The sequence below is a fragment of the Cavia porcellus genome, unplaced genomic scaffold (assembly GCF_034190915.1).
Source record: "Cavia porcellus strain 051 isolate PalLab524CR breed Dunkin Hartley unplaced genomic scaffold, mCavPor4.1 scaffold_21, whole genome shotgun sequence".
In the NCBI taxonomy this organism is placed as follows: Eukaryota; Metazoa; Chordata; class Mammalia; order Rodentia; family Caviidae; genus Cavia; species Cavia porcellus.
Genome location: NW_026947504.1, coordinates 10,187,585 through 10,207,756, shown reverse-complemented (window position 1 = coordinate 10,207,756; position 20,172 = coordinate 10,187,585). Strand labels below are relative to the sequence as shown.

Genomic DNA, 20,172 nt, shown 5'->3' with positions numbered 1-20,172 from the left:
GCTCGGCTTCTACTTTCTGCCAAACAGGGTAGAGAACATTTGCTACAAAGATGGGAAAGAAATCACCTGGCAGGCAGGCAGCTGCATCTGCGCACACTGCTCAGTGCCTGCACCTTCTGCTCTTCAGCTCTGGCAGTGTCATTTGGTACCCATAGTGTTGAGCCGTCCTTCAAGAGCCTAGCCTAGTGCCTGTAGAAGATGGGAAAAGGGGCAGCCCATGCAAAGGCAGAGCACTGGGCAGCCAAAAATGTACCTTTTCCAAATTCCATGACAGTCCCTGGAGCATAATAAGCTATAACTTGAGTTGTAGCCAGTCATTCGTCTTAGCATGGCAGAGTGAGACGGGGGCAAAGCACTGGAAGGAGGAATTTGTACTTACCTAACTTTCCAGGAATATGCTGGACAGAGCTACTACAGTCTACAAGGAAGCTTCCCAAAGTGTGGAACATGCACAGCTTCACAGCGTAGTAATAATACACTGTGTATCACACAAACACAAGGGCTTACATACTGATTTTTATGGTTACTATTTGGGGCAAAGTGTACTGGTCCTTTAACTGAACAAAGAATGTCCTTTTGAAAAGAACAAGTACTTCCACTTAAAGAAAAAACACTAAACAACAAAATAGGTGTTACGTCAATGTAGCAAAAATTAATGATGGAAATGACTAAAGTTTGGGAAATGTTGCTTTCCTGGAACATTCTGCTTTCCATAGCAAATGCCCCCATCCTTGCAACACACGCATCCACCCAGGTATGTCATGGCTTAAAGGAAAGGGAGTTTACGGAGATGAGTTCCCAAATTTCCCATCAAAAATCTTTACTACATGATTATGGGAGGGAGAAGAAAGAGGAGGAAAGGGGAGAAGAAGGAAGGGGAAGGGAGAAAAGGGAGAGGATGGGGGAGGGACAGACACAAAAGTCATGTTCATTAAGATACTAGGAAGTTAACAACAGGGCTTGACCTAGGGCTGAAGTCCTGCCTCTGCCTGGAGGGCTGAAACACAGAGCTCCCTTTGATACTACCCTACATTCCACTCTATTCTTTTCGCTATTATTTTATGGGATGGTAGCTTAGCTCAGCCCTGTCCAAAGAACTGCACTAAGGTCTCTGGGACCTGTTCCAACAACAACACACAATGAGGCTTTCTCTGTTTGATAAAGCTAGGAACCCTTCCCTCTGTGATCTGTTCCCCTGCCCCTCCCAAACAAAAATAAAGTTCCATTTTGAAAAGACTTCAGTCAAATGATGCCTTTTCCGCACCGTCCCTGTTGGAAATGATCTAGCTGCAGGTTGACCATGGGTGTTGAGGGTGAGCTCTAGAATAGAACATAGGGTTTCAATGTGCTCCAGGTGAGAGGTAAATGGCCCCACTTGCAAATTCATGGCATCTTAAACACAGACACACAAGGAAAAGCTGAAAGGGAAGTGGTGATACCACAATCTGTTGTTAATGTAAACTCTCTGAGAGCAAGAACTAATTTTATTTGCATTGCATTCCCAGAATCAAGTGCACTCACTGTGTAATGTTTAGTAGGTATACACTGAATTGGTATTGAATAAATGAATGAATGAACTGAGTGAGTCACTAAAACAACAAATGAATGAATGAATGAATGAATGAATGAATGAATAAACAAATAGGTGGAGAAATGAATAAATGAGTGGATGGATGGTGGATGGATGGCTCCAGTCAGAACAGGAGGAATAAGAGAAGAAGACTAGATTGTATTTGTCTGGTTTGTGGTTTGGAGGCTTCCTGCTGAAGAACTAGCCAGCTGTACTGAATAACCCCTTGCCAGTGGTGGATGAACAGCAGGACTTTTGAACCCTGCAGGATGGAGCTCACAGCATGGAGCAGTACACATGAATGCCTCTGACTTTCTCTAGGACATGCTCAGAGCACCCACTCCCATCCCGCCCACCTCTGTTGTGATCTTTAGTGTCTAGAACAAGGAAGAGCAGGATGAGCACAGGAATGATAATGCCTTGTATCACCTGACTGGACCCCTCCTTCTGAGAGGTCCTCACAGCCTAGCTTCTCTCAAGGGACTTTTAATTAAAGCTTTTTTTTTCCTGTTCTTTTTCTTCTTTATTGCTTATCTGTATTTTCTAATCATTCTACAATGAAAATACACTTTGTGAGTAATAAAAATGTCTAACATAGACTGATAAAACTGATACGATCATTCAAAAAAGACACTAAAAACCCATGTTTTATAGAATTCTACTTTAACATTTCTACATTAAAATTTTAACATTGCCATTTTATGCAATTAATTGTACTCAACTAAGTCCTTTGAAAATCAAGCTACAAATTTCTGACAAAAGACAAAGCTAATGACTTAAAATCAGAATACCCAGTCACCAAACACTTATAAAAGGGCAACTATCTGATGGGTGAGATGCCACGAGTATTAGAAAAGTACTAGAATATACACTTAACAAGTCATGGGCCACATACGGATAAAATATATGTCCTGAATATATCATGGAAAAGAGAGGGGGGGAAAGCTTCTTTACATCTCTCCCTCACTGGCAGAAACTTCCAGAGAAGCCAGCAGGGGAGAGAGCATCCTCCACAACAATAGAAGAGTAGGTTGGTCCATCTTGAACTCACCCCAAAAAGATGGACCATGCTCTAGCCACCTTACCTGGCCTAAGAGGGCCCTCAGATTCTTTCCAGTCAGAACCCCCTGGCAAGGTTCAGCCTCTTGTACCAAGTGATAACAAGAAAAGCAGCTAGCAATCAAAATACACGATTTCTTGATCCTGTCTAGCCAGACCCTTCCTATCCACTTAGCCACTTCATACATCAGTGACTTCATTTTACCAAGAGCAAATAGCACAAGCTACATGTCATAGGCTAACATAAAACTAAGGCAAATACGAAACTGCAAAGAAGAAAAAAGAGAAAAAAAAGGAAGGAGAAAATTACAATCATGCCCCACAGAACCTAAGACTGACAATAGGCCACAGAGAAGACAATAAATATACCATATTTGCTAGGTGAGTGGTAGCCTTCAACATCTAGGTTTGTATAGATAGATGCTGCACAGTTCACACATTTCTCAGAAGGTATCCGAATCCGTCCTTCAGGGCCATATTTAAATACCACTAAGCAAAATTTGATAGAAGTTAGTTGAATGAGATTTTACCACTTAAAAACCATAGCTGAATTTAACAAGCAGAAAAAGATTCAATGCGTTGCTCAGATCAGCGTTCTAAAATAAAATACTGTTAAAGAGAAATGGAGAGAACTCTGCAGTTTCTCCTTTTCTACCCGTCTTCCTCACTAGGAAATGACACAGCATTTAGGACATGGCTTGTAAGACAGTAGGTAAAAAGTCCCCAGTTCCAAAGGGCAGGCCAGGGGGAGGCCACCAGCAAGTAGCCCAACACAATCTGTAGACCCCCATGAATACCAGAGCAAGCAGTCACATCAGGCTCAGGAGCCAGGGCTACAACTCGAGTGTGAACTAGAACATTCTGAGGATATATCAACAAAAAGGGTGTGGAGGGCAGCCAGGGCAGAGACTTCCCAAGGCTGAATCAATAGAGGCATCTGTAGACAGAGGGGTAGCAAATAAAGTGTGTCAGACACAGCAGTGCCCGCAGGCTGCCTCAGGGAGGCTTTGCTCAGCATAGTTCATGGACAGAATCTGCTCCTGGCTCCCTTCTCATGCACAAGACAAACCAGTACTAAGACAAACCACTGCTAAACGAACTAGTGCTGTGCCTCTACAAATGACATTTGGGGTAGAAAATGCTCACCTCTAGAGGCTCAGATTTTTAAGGAAACAGACTGAGTTTGAATAGCAGTCCAGGCCCTTCCTGGCAGTAGGCTCTACATCCTTCAGCAGTGGCAAGCTCAGTGAGCAGGTTACTATAGATTCTTAACCCTATGCGGCTTCACACAAAAACTGAACAAACCTCACCAATCTAACACAATTGCTGCTAGAATCGAATTATATCATGCCTGAAAACACTTAGCACAGTGTCAGCTCAATTGTAGTTCCCTCTTAGTAATCTCATGCATCACACCAACATTACTGTCATTATTAACTGGAGAAAACAGCTACACAGGTTATACTTCAACTCCTTTACCCAGAGACAGCAGTAGTAAGAGAGCCCTCTGCCTACTCTCTGAATATGCCAAGCAGCAATATTAACCTTCACCGCAGAAAGAACATGAGTGTCCTTCCGACTAACTCCAGCTGCCACTGTAAGTTCCCAGTACCACAGTCGACTGGTTCATCCTTCCAGGCCTGGTATTCACTACAAGTCATAGTCACCTTAACGTCTGATGCAAAATCAGTCCCACGTTTCAGCTTTCAAATAAACCCACTTTCACTCTCTTCTCAAACTTGCTCAAATTAAACATGAACTGACCAGCAACTCCACTCTTGATTATCTCCTTAAGAGAAATGAAAACATACTTCCACACTAAAACTTGTACAAAATATTCATAGTAGCAAGATGCAGCATAGCAACAAATAGAAACAATCCAAATGCTTACCAGCCAGGAAATAAATGAACAGATGTGGTGCAAACATACAATGGAATACGATTCAGCAATAGAAGGGAATAAACCAGTGATACATGCTACAACAAAGAGAAACTTAGAAAAATCTTATGTTAAGAATGAAAAAAGCCAGAAACAAAAGATCACATAGTGTGAACTCCATTTGTATGAAATTTCTAGAAATTACAATACACAGATTAGTGAGTCTGGTGTTATGGCACAAGTTCAGAGCCACCCTGAGTAATAGTAAAATTCTATCTCAAAAACATGAGTTTTGGGGGTTTTGTTTGTTTGTTTTTTAAGGGATAAGGATGGAACTCAGAGGTAGAATGCACCACAGCAAATCCCTGGGTTCAATCCCCCACAGGAGGAGAGGGGGACAAAACCCACAGATTACTGGTCACCTGGGGGTAAAAAAATAATTACTACAAATAGGCAGAAGAGAAATTTTTCATAATAAAATATTTTAATCTGTTGCAATTATGCTAATATAAGATGCGTGGCAAAATACAGTATTTTCTGTTCAGTGAGTGAGCCAATGAGTGGGTGAGTGGATGAATAAAATCTAACTTCCCAGAAGCCTCTGTGGTAAGCCTTAACTAGGTCTTCATATTTAATTCACTTGAGCCGGCCTCACAAAGTTATGTGTAATAGTTATATAATAGCTACTTCTGTGTAATATATAGCATGGGTCAGGTTGTTTGGATTATGATGAAACCGTACAAAGTCATCTTTTTTACTAGCATATGTTTGCAATATATAATGTTTACATTCCTTGTGTGGAATGGATACATGTACATAACACATCTTAATTCTTTTTCACCCCTTTCCCTACTCTTTTTCTCCTCTCCCTACATCTCTTGATTCCCTTCTCATCTGAGAAAGATCTATCTCCCTACAAAACATCATTTTTGTAGATAAAATGGTTAAATAATGGCAAATTCATATGATTTGACCTTCATTCAGTATTTCACAAGGAGACAAGACAGAACAATTTTTTAAGTCAGACCAACTTTATGTAGTACTAGTTTCCATCACAGAGTACAAGCTTCCTCTTCACCTGGAAGGCAGGGGTAATTATAGGATCTTGTTCATTAGCTTGCTACAGGATTACTGTGACAGTGCTTTGCAGAAAGCACCTACCAGTGCTGACGCAAAGTCAAAAAGGAGGTGTTCTGTAAATTATAATATCCTGACACATGCTAGTCCTAGCTCTCTGTGAAATTCTATGAAATCCCTCACTTATCAATGTCCAGGTCTTTTATTTCTTTTGCATCCAAGCGTTTTCTATTCATGTGCCCCCTTGAGACACACAGCTTCCTACTGATTACTAATGCCTGGGACTCTTTCCCTGCAGGGCACTAGACAGTCCTGGCCTGTAGGTCACTAGCTCCTCCAGGAAGATCTGCTGACAGCATTACAGGTTTCTTATAATTCCATGCCCAGTGTCCTCTTCATCATAAGATCAGCATATAATGAAACAGAAGGAAGTGCCATCAGAGAGTTTGGCTACCGTATAACCAATGCCTTAACGGGTGGTGGGACTATTTGTGAAAGGCAAGATTTCTACTAGCAACAACAAAAAGGAGCTATGGGGCAAATGTAAATAAAGTTATATGCTATATTCCATCTGAAACTCTTCATTCATAGTCATCATAAAGGTACCCACAAGACTGCAAACAGGGGAAACAATGGAATGAAATTACAGTTGCCAGATTTCACAAATAAGAAAACAAAACAACTGGTTAAGTTTGATGTAAACAATATTTACCTACATATTATATAAAGAAAGTTTATTGTTTATCTAAAGTTCAAATTTAACCAAGTGTCCTAATTTTATTTAGTAACTCAAGATTTAACCTATACAACTCCCAAACGTTAGAAAATGCATATTCTTTAAATACAAAAAGCAACTATAATGGCCAGAAAGATAAAGTTTCCAAATATCATGACTATCTATGTAACACTGGATTAAAAAGTCTCTACCAGTTACCTATGTACTATATTTTGAGGCTCAAATATACATCCTCATGCACTGCACAAAACAACTTTATATGCACTAGCAACTTCCTGTATCCTTGAATTAGTTCTGCAAGTAGGCCCAAGTACTTTTATACCTATACTACAGGTGGGGAGACTGCAGTTTAGAAGGGTGGACCCCAAGGCCTTCCTCTTAAACAATAAAGTATATAAGCTTGCCACCAGAGTTCTAGAGTCTATGCCAATATCCCTGAACTAATTCCAAATTTGCAATGCTCTGGTACATGCGCTGCTCAATAAAGTCATTACAAACTGTTTTCCAATGCCTGTTTCTCCTTCAGTAAAACAGACAAACTTCAATCCATAACACTCTGGAGCCATTTTAGCCAATGATTACAGTAACTTCTTCTCTTCCATTTCTACTAGATCTCATGAAGCTTTCCACTAAAATTAAGGACAAGAAAAACAAAAGAAGATCAAACTTTAAACAAGCAAACTCCTTATAATTAGAGATAGCCAGAAAATAAGACAAATGAAATCTGAATAATGTCAACTTCAACACATCCATTTATAGAGTTCATCAGCACTGATATAGATAGAACTGGGCTACAATTGACAAAATCGTGGCCACTATTGCAAAAAGCAAACTCTATGGACATTTGTTGTAAAACAAATACTTCATTCATGTAGAAAGTCCTACAGAACAGCTTTTATCCTTTTAACTCACAGTTGGAACAGGCAAGGATTTAAACAGGAACAGGTCCTCTTTGATGTTCTTGTCAGTCTAGGCTTTCCCTGCTCTCCACAAGGTTACTAAACATGACCCATATTCTCCATAAGGTTACTACACTTGACCTACATGTATGCCCACTCTAGTCTCAAGAGACAGAAGGGTATATGGAACCTCAGACCAATGGCCAGCACTAGCGATGAAAATGACTGGCCTGAATTTAAGTTCATGCATGGAAAATGCAGTTTCCCTAAGGGAGAGGGCTTGTCTAGCCACCAGAGCCCAGGACTAAGCCTTTTCATCCTCTTGCCTGCAAGGAAAACAGCTGGGTACAGCCACATTCTTCAAACACACAAGTAGCCAAAGACGGCAGAATTCCTCATCATATTTGCCTTTAGAAGGCAATCCATCTCCTTGGTAACAGTTCTAAAAAAGAAAAAGGAAGGAAACACACACACACACACCCTCTACTAAATCTCATACCTTAGTAAGCAGCCTAGAAAATGAGCCTGTGATTTAGGTAAGGTACCCACTCAATCCTTAACTTCAAAAGATGCTTAAGGATCCTATGTTTTGTTTTTACCAAAAGGGGCATGCAGTATCTGTCCAACGGATCTCACGGCTTTCCCTATCTAACAAATGGAGATGATGGCAACAGTGATAGTATCACTCCCTTACAAGATTGTTTTGAGGATGGAGCGAGAATGTGTGCAGGATTTACAGTTCTGGCACACAGGGCATTGCAAACAGTTTCTAGCAAGGACTGCAAAGCTTACTATTTCCCAGCCCAGCATAAGGAGCATAGACCTGAACTTAGAGATGACAGGAGGTGGATGGGAAGATAAGTAAACCACAATGCAAAAGGGTACTACCAAAATTCCCCAGCTCAAACCCAAAGGAAACAGTGAAAGCCATGTTCAAGAAAAACATTCCAAAGTGTAAAAATTAAAAAAAAAAAAAAATCAGCCAAGTGCCCCAATTGACTAAACCACAAAGCCACCAAAATGCAACTTAAGATACATCTGGAACCAGAAACAGCACCTGCACAGGACAGATGACGGTCGACCGCGTACACAACACACGCATACTGCTACCCAGGGCCTCTCGGTGATGCAATGCTTCACATTAAGGAGGAGCAAGAGCCATACGATGTGGAGGTTTGGACATTTTTCTGAGACTGAAACAAGAAATAGATCTCGCATCATTTCTGTCTCTCTGTGCCACGGCCCCCGCTTTCCTCCCACCCTGATGCTAAGACCTTCCAGCTTGCAGACAGACGCTTTACAGCTAGGAGGTTCAATCCTGATAACACACTGCCAGATCCACAAGCAGCGTCACAGAAAGTTAGGAAACCCCTGAACCAGTACCACAGGCAGACCTACTAACAAAGCACAAAGAAGGGGAATAGACAAGAAAAAGAGTTTGGCCCTTTAATTACAGTTGAATGTAATAGAGGAAAAAGGGAGTGAGGGAAGGGGACTGATTCCAATGAGTCACCAAAGAATGGAAGTTTAGTAATCTGCAGAGTCCTAACTCCATAGCCCAACTTTTTGTTTTCTTTTTCTTTTTGAGACAGTCTTCTAAGTCACCTATACTGAGCTTGAACTACAATTGTCGTCCTTCAGCCTCTCAGTATTGCTAGGATTACAGGCATGTGCCACCACACCCAATTCTATACTCAAACTTTAAATAAGAACAAATAAACTCATCAGTCATCACTCTAGTCTAGGTATTTTATATTTACTTATTCTATACTCAATGCTTTTTGGATCATCATACCTGACAATGAGAAGACATATGGCCTCCTCACAGCTTCCATGCCAGGATGCAAAGGCACCATCTCTACCGTTTTCAGTAAACACTGTGTGCCCTGCTGAGGCATTCAGGCCAATGCATCAAGCACAAGAACAAGCAGTCATGAAGCCAATTATGTGTCACTCCTTTTGTCCTACAGTATGAATCCTGCTGAGGAATTCATAGGTACCAACACCATTGGCCTCAAAGCCTCTGCCATCAGTACTGCTGAAAGGTTAACAGGGGAAACTTTCCCATATACTACAGACTAAGATGTTTCCCCTGAGAAGTATTTGTGGAGTGGGTATTATGTGTTAGTCACCATACAGAAAAGTGAAGATACAGATACAGATCCTGCTGTCACAGAGATTAGCATCAAAGGGGAATCTTACTATTTAAGTAGTAACAAATTAATATAAACAAAAACACATAGAACAAATCTCTAGAGAGATTAAAAAGAAAAAAGACGTCGACCTTGGCTATGCCTCTTGAAAAACCACAGTTGTTCCTCCTAACAACATTCACTGCTGTGAGGATGAATACTTAGAGTATTACTTCATTCTTACTAGTAAAAGTGAAGAGTCAGACAGGGGACTAATACATGGAGTCTGCTAGATTTAATGCAGGACCCAATGCAAGGCATCCCTTCTGGTTTGGGAAGGAAGAGTGTCACCTAAACAGGGCTGTTCACATGCCCAGGAAGCTGCCCAACAGCTGGCAGAACTTGAAGGATTCCAGTCAAATGCCGGACCAGCACATCCCAGTATGGGAAGAAGCAGAGCCCCTAAGCTGCAATCAACTGGCTTCTCGTCAGCCTAGCCACATATCCCACCGTGCCAAATAGGCAGCTTCTTCCTTTGGCAAATGGGCTGTACACTTATAAAGCTACAAAAGGTAAAAGAGAAGCACAAAGATTAGAGAAATGACATGTAAACTGTTCATCAAGTGCATATATATTCACAAACTGCAGCCTTGGAACTCAGTTTTAGATGTTACCAATGGCCCCTGGCAGAAACTATTAGCTATTCTTCTTCCCCTACACACTTTCACCATCATCACTCTCTGCCACCCAGGCAGAGTGGCTTTTGAAAGGCAGCTCTTGGGCAATCCACAACTTCCTAAAACCCTGCTCACTCGAGAGAACTGTCAAAGCACATATCCAGTAATGCCCACCCACCAAGCCGCTGCTTCCCTGCTGCAGAGCCCAGCCATAAACCCAACGCCTGGCCAAGACAGAAAAGTCACCAGACTGGGAAACCACGTGGCTTCCAGAGGCAGCAGCACTTAAGCTGACATGTAAAGGCGAATGGGTTAGGTGAGGGGAGGACCACAACGAAGGGAACTACAGGTGCCAAGATTTTGGGATAGAGGAACAGGAGCATCAAAAGAGCTAGTAAGGGACGAAGGGACCGAGAGGCTGCAAAATGCAACAAAGATGCAAGATGAAAACAGAGAGGTGAAGGAGGCAAAATTACGATTAATGGTAGTTCCAAGAGCAATGGGAGGTCATCAAAAGGTTTAGTAAGTTGACATAATCAACTTTTCATTTTTGAAGAGACCATTCTGTCTACAGTGGTAGCCAATAGCTAACGGGTGAGTCCTGGTGGCAAACAGCAAGAGCAACTAATTGAGGAACACTGAGACAAGAAGAAAGCGAAAGGCTGGGGCAGAAAGAAAGAGGACGGAAACTCCTGGTCTAGCACATGCAACTCAGGAGTGTCAATGTCATCTGGGGCTTCAATCTTAAGCCCAACTCAGGACTGTCACACTAGCCCCATGCTCTTTACCCCCAAACCACTAGCACCGACAGCTCATCCTTCCTTAATTTCCCCATCCCCTGCCTTTACTGGCTGTGCAAGGAATGGAACCCAGGGCCCCTAGAGAAGCACTCTACTAGTGAGCTATAGCCCCAGCCCCAGAACCTGGTCCCCAGGTGAGTTCAATGCACATTGAAATCCGAAAGCATTGCACCAACACAAAGTGGGAACTAGTGTTCGGAGATCATCAATCATAGCATGGAAGTCTTAGGTTTTCAAATTCAGCTTTGGACAGAGTTTGTAATGGAGCTGCAAAGCCCAAATACTAGCCTTAAAGTATGTGTACAATGTAATCATAGGTGAGGGTCACTTTGAGAAAACTTTTCCTGCACTATCCAGGACGGGAAATCAGTATCCAACTGCTCTTTCATCTTGCCAGCTCTGCACCACATAAGCAACTGCACAGAATAAACACAGACAGCTATGATAAAAAGAACCATCTTTTGTCCATCCCCAAAAGCATCTACTCATCTCCTCAGCAGAATCCAAGTATGCCAAAGTTTCCAGAAGCAACCATGAGTCAGTCAACTTTCAAAGACAGCCCATTGACATTCACCAGAATTATTCACCTTGCTATCTATTTGAAAAATGAGTGAAGCCACTTATAACACTCATCAAACTTGAAGGTCACAATTTTATCTAATTATAAAAACACTGTTGGCTCAAAGCACCACTTTTCTGCGACGCCTAAAATAAGTCCTTTAATCATAAGGTATCCCAGCTTTCTCCCATCTACAAAACAAAAATCCTGGAATTATTTCTCCAAGGAGCTTTTGGGATTAGAGAAATGATACTTTCAATGCTCTTGGAGATATAATCTTAGTTCATAAAACTGTATGTCATCATGCTACTCAAAAAACTTAAGAGTACCATCCCAGAATCCACCAAATGAAGATAAACTCTTCATTGTGATCCCAAAACTTTCCAAAATCAAACCCCAAAATCTTTGCCTTCTAGCTGTATAGGTGCCCCAGCCAACCCACACTACTAAGTTTATGACCATGTGCTTCAGCTAGTGAGCATCTCAGTGGAAACGGAACCCCAATGCTAACCCCTTTCCAAGTTCACACTTAGTGAGTACTGAAACTTTTCTTCTGCACTGGCCAAACAAAGAGGGATGGGCAGGCATCAGGTCCACTTGGCATATTCAATGAGGCAGAAGGCAGGAAATGTAGCTTAGTTGTAAGGTGCTTGCCAAGCATATTCAAGATTTGGAGTTCAATCCCTAGCACTGTTAAAAAGTAGACTGAAGCAAAAAAACCCAAAAACCTCATCCATTGAAGAAAACCGATTCTGAGGGATTAGAATACAAAACACAGATTGTAGACATGTAGGTAATGACAGGCTAGAGGAACCAAATAAAGGCAGAGTCCACAGGGTTCAGGAAGCTTGACATCTGGACTTCATCCTGAAAGGACCCAGTAGAAACATTCCTGAAAACAATTATAATAAGAATTGTCTTAGTGAAAGCAGAAGGTGTTCATAGACTTTTTCTGAAAGTCTCTTTCAATTCACTTTGCCCACCAATGAAATTCGAACTATTTTTAGAAATATCTGTGGGAATTTTAATAGCAGTACATAGTCACTTTTAACCAGAAATTACAATCACAGAACTACAGACCTACTTGGAACTTAGCAATCATTTATCCTAACCCCTTATTTTAAAGATAAGAGAACTACGGTCCTGAGAGATTAAATGATTTGCTCAAAGACAGAGGTAATTTGTGGCAAAGTCAATATTCAAACCCAAGTCTCATAACTCACAGGCCAGCGAGAATAAGAAATACCGTAGTAAACATCCTAATACAAAATTAAAGCACTCGTTCCTTCATTTAGCAATAATTACCTGTATACCAGCTGCTATAAATACTGGTGATAACGAAATGAACAAAAAAAAGGACAAATACCTTTGCCCATCTGGAGGTTTTACTATACTAGAGACAGACCATTAAAAGAAAAAAAAAACCCTCAAGTTTATCCTTTTATGGCAGAGTAGTACTCTACTGTGTATAAATATATATATTGTTAGCCATTCTTCTGTTGGTGGATATATGAGCCACCTCCAAGATTTATCTTTTATGAATTGTGCTGCTATTAGATATAGATATGCCTATATCACTGTAATATGATGTCTTTAACTCTTTTGGGAAGATACCTAAGAGGAACAGCTGGGTCAAGTGGGATTGTTTTGATTTTTGAGGAAAATCCATACTGATTTCCATAGTAGTTGTATGAGCTGACATTCCTACCAAAATACAGAAACATTATATACTGCAAACATACACACATACAAAAAAAAAAAAAAAAAACCTAAAGGAAGTAAATTGAGATGGGTGGAGGAGAGAGGGAGGGAAGAGAAATGGTATGAAAAAGCAATCAAAATGAGTTATAGGGCTAGAGATTTAGCTCAGCGGCACAGATGCCTGCCTGGCAAATGCAAGGTTGTAAGTTCCATCCCCAGTACAAGAAAAAAAAAAAAAAAAATAGATGTGTTATGTACACGTAGCAACTTCTCAAAAGGAATGTAAACATTATGTACTATACACATACTAATAAACTAAGATTTAAAAGATATTTAATCACACAAAATAATAAATATAGTTAAGTTATACAGTATGTTACAATGAGACAGGTACTAAAAAAGAATAAAGCTGGGACAGGGATTTAGCACAGTGGTGTACGTGCCTGCCTAGCAAGTGTGAGGTTGTGAGTTCGATCCCTGGTTACCCCCCCCCCCCCGCCAAAAAAAAGAATAAAGCAGAGAAGTGAGACAGTGGAAGTCTGTCAGGGTACACCTTTTTGTGAAAGACTTAAAATAAGGCAAATGAATGCAGGATACTAAGGACTAGAGAGGTCACATGATTTCTATCCACTCCATCCATTTGTACAGGTAGGTAATAGGGCCCCTTTTTCAGAAGGAAATTCAGCCCCTTTCCAAGCCTGCTGGTATCTATACACCAAGCTCAATAAACAAAATTCCACAGCTCTAACATTCTCTCTGATAAAAACAGAAAACAAATAATAATTCTGGTTTTAGTAAGAGTCTCTGATAGGCTGATAAGCTGGAATATAATGAAAAGAATGGATAAGGAGAGAAGAATGGAAGTAAAATTCTGCATTTCAATAATGAATCAAACCAATTTATTTCAGCTACTGCCAAATATGGATTAAAATGTGGGTCACTTCCTGAACATACCAGAAATGAAACTGGAGATGGCCACCCAGTTCCCAAAATTGGTGAAGAGTTGCCCAGAATAGAGAAAAAGAGAGTATCAAAAGAGGAAGAACAGCCAAAATTGCAAAGACTACTAGAACTTACACTCATCTTCCTCCCCAGAGCACGCTATGAAGATAGATGCAAAGGGCCAACATCTTGAGACCAAATTAACACTTTCTCAGGCTTCACACTAACCTTCTGAGATTAAGACCTTCATCAAATTCAGGCTGCAGAAGAAAAAACTAAGGAAGTTGAATTTTTGAAAGATTAAGCTCACACAGTTAACAGGCCACACCAACATAACTCTCTGACTCTAAAACCCATTTTGGGGCTAAACAAACGTAGGTCCTGTACTGTGTTTGAACAACCCATGAGTTAAGAATGACTTTTATACTGTTTTTAAAAAGTGTATACACAAAAAAGCAAAAGAATTATCTAGTGCACATAAATAGGATGCTTGAGGCCCTGGGTTCAATCCCCACATCAAAAATTTAAAAATAAACATACAACAGAGATCCTATGCGGCCTACAAAGCCTAAAACTACTATCTGGCCATTGACAGAAAAACTTGCTACCAGCCATGAGCAGATCTGACTCAAAACAAGTGTACAGTATTTCCACTGTAAAATCATAAAGAGAAGCCAGTTCTGGAAGATGAGAGAGCTAGCTTTCATGCCGGCCAAGCTATAAGACAATCAATCAATCATTGGCTGAGGTTTAGGAATTCTATTCCATTACCTAGTAATTTCCCTACGATATTTTGCTTTCATTTTGTATAATTTGCCCCAGCAGGGGATGTCCCTTCTCCCTCCTATCTTCTTGACATCCCTATCCTCCCTTACTCTCTAGGTATCTGGCCCCCAAACACTATTCCTAGGGTGCTCACAGTGTGCCCAGACCTGGTGGTGTCCAACATTTCAAAACCATCTCCTCTTTCTCCTCTTCCAAATCTTAATTTCCAGAATTACTTTATTAAACCACACACAGATAGTTCAAATTAACTTATCCAACTCTGGATAAGAACTGTGATCTATCTGGGAATCAAAGTCCTTAGGCCGGCATGGAGGAATGTGGTTGCCTTGGCTGCTAGCCCCACTTTTCCTGTATTTATAGTACCCTGATATTCCCCTGGGAAACCATCCCTCTTTGACCTTTGAAACATTTATTTCACATACTGTAGATCCTATTCTGGGCTCAGGCCAGGCCAGCTTTGGGGGTTATCTCAAGGATGAACACATGAATAAACACAGAGCTGATGAGGTCCAAACCCAAGGTTTCAACTTGAACCCTTCACCACAGGTTATCTTCCCAACTTGAGGGAAGAGACTGCATGAGAATGACACCAGCTTAAAAGAAAAGTAAGTTAAAAGAGAGGCAGAGTTCAGGGGTTACAGACATGGTTGGGGTCCATGGGACTCGGCTAGGTCCAAAGTCAAAACAGCCAAAGGTTTTCCAGATATGTACCACAGCAAATTCCCTTTTAACTTAAAACTTCTTAGCTTGCGTCTTTTTCTCCCTTATCTTAAAAAGTGCCCTAGCTAGGCCAGGGATACAGCTCAGTGGCATAAGTGCCGGCCTGACAAGTACAAGGTTGTGATTTCAATTCCCAGTACCAAAAAACCAGAGGGCTGGTAGATAAAAGGGCACCCAGAATGGAACCACCACACATCCAACTCATATAAGTCTTATTAAAACTTATACAGATGATGGGATATCAAAAGCTACCTTCCCTGTTAACAAAACTCCGTGTCCTTCTGAGCCCAAGAGGAATTTATCTTTTTTCCCCCCATCTACTTCATGACTGTGGAGCACTCAAGAGAAATTTTGGGACCTTCTAATTTAACATAAATTATCTGGTTAGAGCTAGGACTAAGGAAACAATATTTCCAATCAGTGTTCTTTATCTTGTTCCACCCAAAACTGTTATTCCTGAAGCCTGAAGAGAAGAAAAAACAGACACAAAGGCAAAGAGGACAGAATAATCAGTGGGCGGGTTCTCCTGCGTCTGTTATGTCCAGGGTTGCATAGCAACCAGCCCAGGCCTGGTCATTCCAGTGGACAAGTAGCGGAACAAGTACCAGACCTCCGGGCCATGCAGCATGCATGTCCTGTTTATGGCCCCACTACTCAAGGGCAAGGTGGTCCAGGATCTTCAAAGCTGACACAATGCCAAGGACAGAGCACCCAGTGTCTCCAGTCTCCACCCAGGTTTGTCTCTCCACAGTGGTCAAAGTTCCTCTAATCTTTATTTTTTCAAAGAGTATCAGTTGTAGATGCTCTTTAAAACAGATAAGGGCCTTTAAAAGCAACTTGATAGGAAAATAGGTCAAAGAACTTTATTATTATTTATCAAGATACTAGGAATCAGGAGAAGCAAAGAACACCAGGTCAGGTGGGTTCCAGGTCCAGAGTTTTCTCCAATCCTCCAACACTGTTCACTCCACAGCTACCTCCAAGGATTCTGGCTGTGAAAGCACAGCTACAGCACTGCTCTCTCTAGGTTCTGAGTCAATTTCCAACAACTGAGAAGCCAGTAAGGACAGAGATCTGTGGCAACACGTTTTAGAAGTAACTGTGGTAACAGTGCCGCACAGTCAGTACATACACAGGTGGGGAGAATGTGGGTCAGTAAGCTTCCAGGGATTTAGGTGTCACTAATCAAGGGACTTATGTGTACAAAGAGACAGGGGAGTTATATTAAGCACTTTTCCCATGGCTAAGACACCATATCTAACACCTGTGAATTAGAGGAGGCAGATTTATTTTGGCTCACAGTTTCAGTGTGTTCAGTTGCCAGCAGAGTCCCAGGGACAAACGGCATGGTGGCAAGGCATGGCAGAGGAAGCTGCTCACCCTGGGGCAGCAGAAAGCAAAGACAGAAGGAAGGAACCGAGGACAAAAATATACCCTTCTAGGTCACAACCCAGTGACCCACTCCAAACAACCCAGTGGCCCACTCCAAACAAGCCCCATCTCCTAAAAGGACATTCAACCACTGAGCTCATGGACAGATGAATCCACTGATAAGTCTAGTACTCCCATGGGCCAGTCACCTCCCAAACATGTAAGACTTTAAGAGACACTGTAGATCTAAACCATAACAGAGGTGATGCTGTCCTTCTTTTTCCCTGCCCACGTAGAAATTAAATACATAAAAATAGTGGTAATCTACAAAAACACAGAGCAAAAATCCAAAAGAGACAGAGTCTGACTTGTATACTAAATTCTATTTAGCAAGGCTCAAGTTGTAATACTTAAGAGACTGTTTGTGAAGCACTGCTTTCTGTTTGCTAAATTCCTGCTATGATCCATTTAGGTACCAGGAACTCTCCAAGCGAACTAATCTTACATGTTGTAAAATATCACTATGAAGTTTCAAAAAGTTCTGTGCAGAAACTGTGACTAGGTACAGAAACTATGATAACCACTGAAAAAAGAAGAGATATGATTTCAGTTCAGAAACTGTCAGCAATAATCTATAGTAAAGTCTGAAATATGAACAAAACTGGGTAAAAGTTTTTTAAATCTTTTTAATAGACAATGAAAAATGAGTCATATAAGTATAAAGCTTATAAAGCTTATCTTCCTGTTATGCTGCTATAACTAAAATGATATGTCAAAACTTACCATCTTTAAATGGGAGGGGTAGGGAGAAAAGATACAGCCTAATATTCCAAATTTCTCTTTTTAAAGTAGTTTCACATACATGAACAAACATACTGTCAATTTTTTTTCTTTTTTTGTACCAGGGATTGAACTTACACTTTGCAGTTGCTAGGCAGTCACTTGTGCCACTGAGCTAAATCCCCAGCCCCTCAGTCTTGCTGATTTTTTCTAGGTAGGAAGACCTAGAGGAACCAATTGAGAGAAAGTAAACTGACCCAACCAAATAGTCCTGGGCCTCCTCCTATGCCATGTATAACACAGACTTAGAAACACAAAATTTCCCTTCCCTTTACCCTATCTCATAAAAAGCAAGAGGTAGAGAGAGAGAGACCTAACAGAAACAGAGTAAGCGTGCCATCATTCCTAAACTTCCACAAAGATACACTGGGATACCACCCAAGCAAAACAGTCACATTTGATCTACCAAGGCCAAGTCTTTAAAGTAAAATAAATCTGAAGAGAACCAAAGGGTCCTTGAAGCCATCAACACTTAAAGAGTTGCTTCTAGAACACACAGGCAAGGGGTTGAGAAGGCCTCTTTAAAGGTACACTGGACACCAATCACACTCAACATACATTGACAATGACTATAGAGACTACCAACAGGGTAATAAGACACAGAGCAAAAGAAAAGAGAGCTTTAAGACTTCAGCTCAGGTAGGTATTCAAGAAAGGAATCTTTCAAAAATTCTTTGAGTGAGACCTAAAGGATAAGAAGCCGACCACAGGAGAGATGAGGCAATAGTACCCCAAAATAACAACAGAAAGGCTCTACAGTGCAAAGTGCTCAGTGCATCGGATTTGAAATCAACAAAATGTAAGCATACAGGGACAAAAAGAAAAGCCAGAAAGGCAGAGGCCAGCTAAGCAGAAGCCTGATCACATGAGACATGTAAACTATGGTAAGGAGTTAAAACTATATTGTGAATGACACGTAAGGCAACTGGGAAACTGCAGATGGAAAGACTTCACAAGGTTCCTGGTTTCCTGGTTTTTTAATTACTTGTCCACGCATCATGTAGGAAATTATTCTATCTTACAGAGATCACCAAGGTTCTACGTGGTCCTGATTCCAATAGGTAAGAATGGTCTTGTCCATTAAAGACATAAGAAGAAATACAAAGGGAAAAAAATATGACCCATTAGTCTTTCCTTTAAACGATGACTTACAACTTTTAACAACTGCAGTCACCAGGTGTAGGCCCAAGCTCTTCAGAGAAGTGTTCTCTGATAATATAAAGTTGCCTCCACCCACCACCACCATTGCTCTCTGATTTTATTTCCATTGTATATCTCTCACTATGTGAACGTATCCTGTTTATTTATTAACTCTCTTAACTTGTCTACTCACCAAATTATAAGCTCTATGAGAGTGGAACTTTGTCTTTTTCAAAGCATACAACAATGTCTAGAACATAGTTGAAGTCCAATAAATACTTGCTGGTTCAGTTCATGAGCACCCTATCTTTTCTTCTACTTAAACAAAATATTCTACCAGGCCCCAATTTAGGATTGCTTTCTAGGGCAATTAGCCTCCCATGTGGGTTAAAACTAAAAATGACTTGAAAACTCAGCAGACATAAAGGAGAGAAAAGTTTCCTTGTCCTTGATGCAATGGAGAGCTGAGTTTCCTTGTGCTGGATTGCATAATAACCAAATAGCGCTGTATCAGAATGTCTGTGTTACTGTCTTCCTCAGATCTGCTCAAGTATGGACGTCTGCTGAGACACAGGAGTATATATTAGGATTTGAGGGTGGGGATAAAACTACTAAAGGTGAGACCAGGCTTGCTTCATGGCCACAGAACAGGGATCATTATGGCTCCACAAACACCAACAATATATAAAAGACACCTTTCAATGAAGTGTCACAACAAATACCTCTGTTGACCTAAGCTGAACTCAAGGAAGAAATTCTGATTAGAATCAACTACTTGCCCAAAATGTTGATGGGGTCCACCTTTGGGCTGTAAGATGGAGAAGGGACAGGAAGGCACTCACATAGTGTCTAGCGCTTTTTTATTGGACCGAGGATCAAATTCATGACCTCACACTTAGCAGGCAGGCACTTGTAGTATGTAGCTTTTATAATTAATTTTTAAGAAGTTGGCATCCCACACCATCTTTTTTTTTGTTTTGTTTTCTTCCTTTGAGGATGCAGAATTCAACTGGACATGTTAAAACCAAGACATCTGGATTAAAATCAATATTAATAATGACTAGAGTTGTCTGTAGTGGAATTCCTGGAAAGAATTCCTAATACAATGATTCATCTCTAATAAGAGGACCAGAAACTCATCTAGGGACAGCACAAAAACATACATTTCTATATTACTGTCATCTTACAAAAAGTGAAAATAGTTACTAAAATAGCAACAGCTATGTAATTTTGGGCCAGGTGCTTATTAATACTACTTTTGACTTTTACAATACTCTCAAGTAA

General features: G+C 40.8%; 1 protein-coding gene across 6 annotated transcripts in view; it reads right to left on the bottom strand.

The window, feature by feature from the left end:
- The window catches only part of Arhgap26 (Rho GTPase activating protein 26), a 410,930-nt gene that overhangs the window by 371,390 nt on the left and 19,368 nt on the right, over positions 1–20,172 (bottom strand). The window contains exon 1 of one of the 6 annotated variants that reach the window (XM_063232289.1): positions 8,278–8,473. The exons of the other annotated variants lie outside the window; for them this stretch is intronic. The gene's annotated coding sequence lies outside the window, so the exon portion shown is untranslated. Of the gene's footprint in view, positions 1–8,277; positions 8,474–20,172 lie in introns of those variants that run through there. 6 annotated transcript variants of the gene reach the window in all.